Raw genomic sequence first — 8,170 nt, forward strand, 5'->3', positions numbered from 1 at the left:
CCGCGCCGCCCGCCCCGGCTCGGTTCGGCCCGGCCCGGCCCAGGCGGCCCGCGGGAGGGACCCGCCGGCTGCCGGAGGACCAGGTGCTGCCCCCGGCTCGAGGGAGGAGAGAGCCCGCCCGGCCTGGCGCTTCGGTAGGGGCGGGGGCCCCGCTGCAGGCCGCGGTGGCTGGAGGGGAAGACCCCCCCGCGCCGTCCCTGCCTCCGTCCTGCCGAGAGGCTGAGGGGGCTGGAACGTCCAGCGCCTGCGTGGCCCCGGGACGGCGCCGTGAGGGTCTCCGGTGCCGTCCGCTGCCCTCACGGGACACGCCGCCGGAGGGAGGGGTGCGCAGGCCCCGCGGGACGGCTTTGCCCCTCTCCTCGGTCACGAAATGGTCGGCGTCCCCTGGACAAAGCCCGAGATCACGTCGAAAGCAACTGAAGGGACGGCTTCACAAGGCGACAGGGCAAAAGCTCCCGGGTGTAGCTGCGGGGGGCGGCTGTGGGGCATGTGGCGAGGCCCAGCTGAGCCCCGTGGCCCAAGGCCGCGGTGGCCCCCGCCACCAACGTCCTCTTCGCTAGGTACCTGTGGGAGAGCCATACAGATAACAGCCTGGTTGTTGGGTCCCCTGAGATGACTAACGTCCTCCCAGAAACCTACCCTGAGCCTTGAGGTCATTCAGAGCTTCTAGTGAAGTCAGGTTAAGGAGATGCCCCCAGGTGCTGCTCTGTGCCTGGGGCAGGGAGCAATGGCAGCCTAGCCAGAGGGCCACACTCTCCTTCTACCCCTCTCATCTGCTCTGGTGAGACCCCACCTGGAGTACTGCGTCCAGCTCTGGAGTCCTCAACACAGGAAGGACATGGACCTGTTGGAACAGGTCCAGAGGAGGCTATGAATATGCCCTGAGGGCTGGAGCCCCTCTGCTGCGAGGACAGGCTGAGAGAGTTGGGGGGGTTCAGCCTGGAGAACAGAAGGCTCCGGGGAGACAGTAGAGCCCCTTCCAATACCTGAAGGGGGCTTGCAGAAGAGATGGGAAGGGACTCTCAATCAGGGAGTGGAGCAACAGAACAAGGGGGAATGGTTTTACACTGAAAGAGGGGAAATATAGGTGAAATGTGGGGAAGAAACTCTTTGGTGTGAGGGTTAAAGAGGGGAAATATAGGTGAGATGTGAAGAAGAAACTCTTTGGTGTGAGGGTGGTGAGAGCCTGGCCCAGGTTGCCCAGAGAAGCTGTGGCTGCCCCATCCCTGGGGGGGTTCAAGGGCAGGTTGGAGGGGGCTTGGAGCAACCTGGTGTGGTGAGAGATGTCCATGCCTGGGCCAGGGGGTGGAAGTAGATGATCTTTAAGGTCCCTTCCAACCCAAACCAGTCTATGATTCTTTCGCTGTCCTTGACAGGACGCTGGTAAAGGGCTCCTACTGCAGGGGCTGTGCTGCACCAAGGCAAGGGATGCGACCAACAGAGAGCTTTCCCACGGTGAGGATCAGCTCCTTATCGCAGGGAGCCAGTAACACTGAGCTCAACAAATGTCTTAAGCTTAAAAGCATATATCAAGCAATCTATCTCTGAAAGAATGAAACTGCGTAAAACTGTCTTCACAAAGACATTTACCTTCAGGACAAAATGCAAAACAGTAAATTCAAAAGTTAACTGCATTGGGCTTTGGTCTATCTTTTATTACCCAGTAATTGGTCATTGCTCCTTATCCTTATCTTTCCCCTGAAACATCTGGCTTTGATGTAGGCCCCATTGTGAAAGTACACTTTTGAGTAAAAGTGGTGAAATAGAAGAGTATTTTTTGTACTTAAATTCATAAAATGAATTTGGACTTTGGACTAATTAGTCCAGAATAAAAAGAGTAGCTGTTCTACCATAACGCTACAAATAGAGTCAAGTTAAACCAGAGTAAGAAAGTAGATTTATCAGTAATGAACCAACCTGGATTTCTCGATGTTACTTTTCAAAGCCTACCTCAAAGCATTAATACACATATACAAATTTAACATACAACTAAACCGCTTCAGAAATTAGACTCCCCACGTTTACTGCTGTACAAAATGGTTATAGCTCCCTGACATTAGTCCTGTCATTTTGGGCAATGAGACAGATAATCTCTAAAGTGCTTTCCCCAGCGCAGATCTGAGCTTACCAACTATTGCTCGTGGTTATGAAGTGTAATGGGTGTCCAGCAGCAGAAGCAAACTTTAGAATTGTTGAAAATTATCCAGGTTCTTTGGTCTCAAGAAAGAAGGTCACTGCTGTAAAGTATAAAGCTGAGACAAACAGCTGTTTATTTTAAGCACTTAAGCGTATTTGATACAGAACTAGAGCACCAAATAACCAGTGTTCTTTAAAAGGATCATTTTATTTCCTGTCCAATTCTTTCCCCACCCTAGTCATAATTTTAGTTTGATTTGGTTTTTTCTTCTAGAGAATTAAAGCACTTTTCATTGTAGGTGCTCTCAACTCTTACAGTCCAGGCATTTGCAGAACTTAATTTGCATCTCTGACCAGAATCAGTTGTATTCATTGAGTAATTCTGGAGGAGTTTATAATTCACACAAACATTAAATCACAGCCATTACTTTTGGTCAGCAAGGACTGTAACAAAGGGCCAGTATAAGTTGCTTCATGTCTAAGAATAAGCCATTTCTTCAACCAAGGTAAGTAATTTTGGAGTCGGAGAGCGGTTTCAGTAGATAAGCAACAAAGAAAAGAAGGGCTCTTTTTTCCAACTCTGCTAAGGGAGCTGAAGGAATCAAAGCTACTGAGAAGGTAGGCTGCCACAACCAGCGAGAAAGCAAAACACTACAGATTTGGTTTTAGAACAGGAAGGTGGTTGCTGGGACACTTCCTCTGGATATTGTGATATTTTGCCCCTGAACTGAGAGGTATCCGAACCGTTAAAAGTGTGGGGAACAAAACTTGGGGTTGTGCTTTGCAGCAGAGGTTATGACTCCTGAGTAAAAGTCCAGGACTCAACCTTTTATTGAGCATCAGGCTGTAGATCCACATCCAGCTCTGTAAGCCCTTTCCTCATGACCTGACTATCCCCGGTACCCGAGCTGCTTCCCTTCAGTGAAGGAAGTCAGAATAGGAACAAGTCCACTGTCAACATTTCTGTCACTTCTGCCCTTCTCAAGCTTAATCTCAAAGAAACCAAAGCTGACTGACGGGCAGCCTCCTGCCTAGAACTGGATTCTCACTGAGAACCTTAAGGTCTTGGTTTTATTAAATCTTATTTGCAAATGCAAATTGCACTTTGTACCCAGGGCAATATACTTCTTCCCTTTAGGCGTTGAAGCATTGGGCAATGTCCAGTGAGTGTGGGCTTTATCGTGGGATATTTTGCATCATTTTCAATCCCCTGATGTCCACTGCACTTGTGTGCAAGGGCAAGAGAAAAAGGTCAATAAATGCAGTGTAAGCAGTTAGCAAAGTTCACACAAATACTCATTCTTTCTCCCCCCAAAAAGAAAAAAGTTGCCTATCATACCACATTAAAATTCTTTTACAAGAAGAGTGCTCTCAGCACAAATTAATTCTCTCTCATGGTAGGCTTTGCAGTGAAATGAGGATTACCATTGCATGTCCAGGAAAGATAAATCTAAAGAGGGTAAAAATAACCTCTTATACATTTAATGAGACATTGGAGACCAAGAAGCCAAGGCTTTGCAAATACATGGGTTTTGTCTGACATGCTTTTTATGTAAGAGATGCGTGTTGTGTTCTCTTCCGGATGATGTAATCCTCAGGGTGACCCTCATGTGCTTTTGCCATCATATGACACGCAACTGAATATACAAAGTTCCTTTGTATACAGAGTCCCTATTTATAACTCAGAATTTTGACCAGAGCTTTTTTTCCCTTTCTGAAGAGACTACTTTTCATTTGAAGATGATGATTTGAAGGTTACTGTAACATGTCTTTTGAGTATTTATGCAATTTCGTTTCCATGAATTTGAAAGTGACTTTCCAATTACAGAGAAAGAAGTACTGCTTTATTTTTCATTCACAATGAGATTAAACCAGCAATTGCATTAAAAAAAATAAAATTTATGTCAGCACTGAGACTGATTCTGTTGGGTTTACTTCAAATTTGCCAAAAAAAAAAAAGTGGAAAAAATGATTCATCAAAGGTAGCTTTCAAGGGGAAATATTTTTAAGCTGAAACCCTACTGAGGTAGGGTTTGGGTTTTTTTAATGATACCTTACGCAAAAGCAAGTTTATTCCATATTCACCAACACCAGTTACCAGAGCAGCTAGGAATCCAGAGGGGAAAAAAAACCACAGAAAAACAAAGAGACAAAAATAAGGAACTGTAGATAAAAGTAAAGCAGTTCTCCATTCAGGACACAAGTCCTGGAGCAGGTTTTATGCTCTTTTATGCATAAGATTTTTTTTTTAGCAGAGTGGAATACTCTATATTTTATCCCCACTTCATAAAGGAGTTGAACTTAAATATTTACTAGGGCTTGTATTCTGCCCCAATGTTAACACTCCTTAACAGAGGCATTGCAAATCCCGGACTTTGCCACCTCACTGGTATTCCTTGTATACCAGTTGTTATATCAAAGTTGTTATCTGGACTCTCTGACAGCAGAAGCAGGTTCATATCACAGATGACGGATGACCAGAGTGTGTCATCTCTTTCCAGAGCCTGACCTTCACAACAAAAATGTTCTTCTTGGAGTCCCCAAGGAGGACAACAAAGCCATTCTTCATCTTTTAAATGCTGGGCTGGGGAAAGCAATAATCCTGTTGCCCTTACTTGGCAAATAACAATGAGCTACAAGGGTGGTGGATCCACTTGCTTTCTTCTGTGTCTCTGGTGTAAAATGAGGGTAGTGCCCTACATTTTTAGGGGACTCCTAATATCCTGACCAGAAAAACTACACTTAATTTGTGCCTCCCCACGCCAGCAGGAGAGGACGATGAGGATGAGGAGGTGTTACCGACCTCTTCAGCTGAAAGTCCACGTGTGGCCGCCAGCAGCCTCTTGATCTCTCAGTGAGTGTCTGTTTGCCAGCCACAAACAGAATACTGAGGCTAAACTTACGGCAGAACACAGTAGTGTTACAGAAACCTCTGTGCATATATTAGATTCTGTTTACTGTGGGTTTGCTTTTATATTTTTAGATTACTGGAAGCTCTAGACTTGTCAGATGTGTATATTCATCTGCAGAACTGGGGATGAACTCAGTGACCCAGAAGGTCCTTTCAACTCCCATGTTCGTAATTTATTTTTTATCACGTTATAAAGTAAATGAGGAGTTATAGCTTGTCACCATTCGATTAAACGTTTCCAAACAACACTGACTTTCATACTACCCTCAAAAACAAGTTGTGCTTTGTGAATTGAATAATCTTACATTGCACAGATGCATTGGAGGTGATGTTTTTCAAAAGCAATGTCTTTCAGAAACATAAGCTCCGTTATTTAAAAGGAAAAGGACAGAGGTACCTAAATGTTCTTAGCATAGAGCAGGATTTAGGTTAAGTCTTTTCAGAAATTATTAACTACATATTTAAATAATCTAAAAGGCATTGTAGACTTTACCTCAAAGTTTTCAGTAACCTAAAATCAGACAAACTGAGATTCTGTCAGTTTGTTCCTTTGATTAGAGAGATGCTACAACTGGACTCTGTGTCAAGTGAGAGAGGGAAAGCTGTTTTTCTAGGCACCGTTAGGGTAGAAATTTACTCCAGCTTTGGCCTGAAGGAGGCTAGAAATGTTGACTTTTAAGACATGCCACAATAAGTTTTGGCTTTTAAACAGGAAGAGAGAATCATGGCACTTGATTTTTGTCATCCTGCTCACTGTTAATCTGGGTTCAGAAACAAATGATGACTTATTTTGAATTTTGATAAAAGCATTCTCATCTCTTTTTTTACATTACTCTAAATACATCACATCAATTACAATTCCAGGATTTATGGGTGACTCCGCAAATCAGGTGAAGCCAAAATATTTAGAACTCCTTTGCTCTGAAAAAAAAAAAAAAAATCACCAAAATGGTTAGTACAATATTTATGTGATCTATTACTAAATCATCCAGAATGCAAACATGTATGCTTTAAAAATAGATTCTCTTTGACCTTTCATGAAACTACGAAAAGGTTCACGGTAACATGCAAGTATGTGCTCTGGGCAGCCCTGCTTTAGCAGGGGAGTGGGACTAGGTGATCTCTAGAGGTCCCTTCCAGCTCTGACAAACCCGTGATTCCATTCTCATACAGTAACAGTCTTGAGTGGTCATTTATAAAAGTTTCAAACTAGGCATCGTCAATTGCTCTGCTCCCAGGCCTAGTCTATGTGTTAGCGGGATCTCGATGAATGCAATAATATCAAGAATTACCCACAGTTTACTCCTGCAGCCCTCACAGCTCCCCTGACAACCACATCTTCATACCGTGATAATTAAGCTCTGCCCAGCTCCTGATCTGGCTTCGTTAAGTCATAAAGCAGAGGGGGAGAGAGAGGTCTGGGCCCAGCTCCTGCCCTCAGCGATGTGCCTGTTCCTGTCACGCGGAAGGTCTCCTGCAGCGCCCGTCCCCAGGGGGGCAGGGGAGTAAACCCTGCCCGTTGGCATCTCCTCTCTTCAAGGAGTCGGATGGAAAACCCCCTCAGAGAATTGATTGGGTTGGCTGAATATTATGCGACCTCTTCAAAAACAGTTTTTAAAATCTAATCTAATCGATATACTTGTATAAAGCCTTTATTTTTGCAAAAGTCAGATTCTGCGAGTGGCTTTTTAGCCGAAGGACTTTTATTCCTAGATCTTTATCTACTGAATTATATAGCAGACATAATTTTTACCTGGTGTATACATTTTGGATATACTTAACAGGTAAGAGATGTTTTTCTTTATACCTACATTTTCTTAGATATCGCTGTAATGAGAGAAGTCAGGCTTTAAGGAGCAGAGTCTTTATTAGGAATCCATTTGTGAGGCTTAAATACACCAACTATTCTGCCACATGGCTTTACCCATAAGGGAAAAAATACAATTGAAGATAAACTACAGACTCAAGAGTGGAGTTTCTGGTGGAATTTCTTTAAATCTCTGAAAGAAATCAAGTCTTTCCTGGAGTGCTCTTAGCCTTTATCTGTTCATTAGATAATAGAATTATTTACTACTTTTGATGCAGTAGGTCCATCTCCTGTTAAGAAATGACACTGATTTTAGCAGGTGTGCCACTGGAATGAATTACTGCAATTTCTACATTAGCATTATGCAGCAAAACTTCATAAACCAATGAAACCAATGAAACTAGGCTTTTCATTTCAGTATTTAGCAGTCACTTAGACCTCAGTTTGCTCAACATAGTTTTTCTTCCCATTATTATTAATAACTGAGTAACCTATCTCAGACTTTTCTCCACCAGTGTCCAGAATGGAATAAAACATGTCTTGTGTAAATCCTTACTGCAAATGAGAGGAAGACTCCACCTCTGTGAAGACTGAACCATTAAAAAAGGAGAAGGTGGCAGCGTTAGCACAAGCCATTAAATTTAGGTCCTTTATGTGTATTTATCAAATTCCCTTAAAACATTCTTGGGCAAATTTTTGCCAACATCTCTATCAAGATCCACATCTTACCATGGTTCAGTAGCAAAGTTCCATCCTCTTTTTCTTGCCTTGATACCTTAGTGCTCCCCACTGAAGTCCAGGTTTTTCCTTCAGTCTCATCACAAAGAGGGGCTGTTTGGCATCAGGGGTTGTTTTTTACCAGATGGTACGAGAAATGATGTGATAGATGCTTTTATGTGAAGAGTGCTAGTAACCAAAAAGGTGCAGCATGAATTCAGGTCCAGTGCAGAAGATGGTAATCAGCTAGACACATCTTTCTTCGTAACTTTTCAGACCAGTTGATCACGTTGTGACCAGACACCAGATTTTCCCGCAGTTGTTGAAAAAAGAGGAAAAAATGATGTGTAAGGAAATTGCCATTGAACACATAATGAGTAGGACACACAACCAAAACCAAAGCACATAACATCACACAGGCAAAGCTCTCCTATCTGTGAATGACTGAGTGCATGGCAAAGCTCTGAGCTGACAGGACCACCTTTCCCAAAACGTATGTTGAAGCAAGCTACAACAGAAACAGCAAGAAACGACTGATGAGGAGACCAGAGAGACAGGAATTCACCATTGCTCCTTAATGGAAAGCAGCTTGGAAGTGG

General features: G+C 43.7%; 1 long non-coding RNA gene across 1 annotated transcript; it reads right to left on the minus strand.

Annotated features, from left to right (window-relative positions):
• Nucleotides 1-5,835: 5,835 nt before the first annotated feature.
• On the minus strand, nucleotides 5,836-7,792 carry LOC106893501. Its single transcript, XR_001413087.1, has 2 exons — nucleotides 7,584-7,792; nucleotides 5,836-5,968 (listed from the first exon to the last, which is right to left on the minus strand). It is a non-coding gene; the product is annotated as an uncharacterized LOC106893501 (long non-coding RNA).
• Nucleotides 7,793-8,170: the final 378 nt, after the last annotated feature.

Source organism: Calidris pugnax, unplaced genomic scaffold, assembly GCF_001431845.1.
Source record: "Calidris pugnax isolate Ruff unplaced genomic scaffold, ASM143184v1 scaffold203, whole genome shotgun sequence".
NCBI classification, from domain to species: domain Eukaryota; kingdom Metazoa; phylum Chordata; class Aves; order Charadriiformes; family Scolopacidae; genus Calidris; species Calidris pugnax.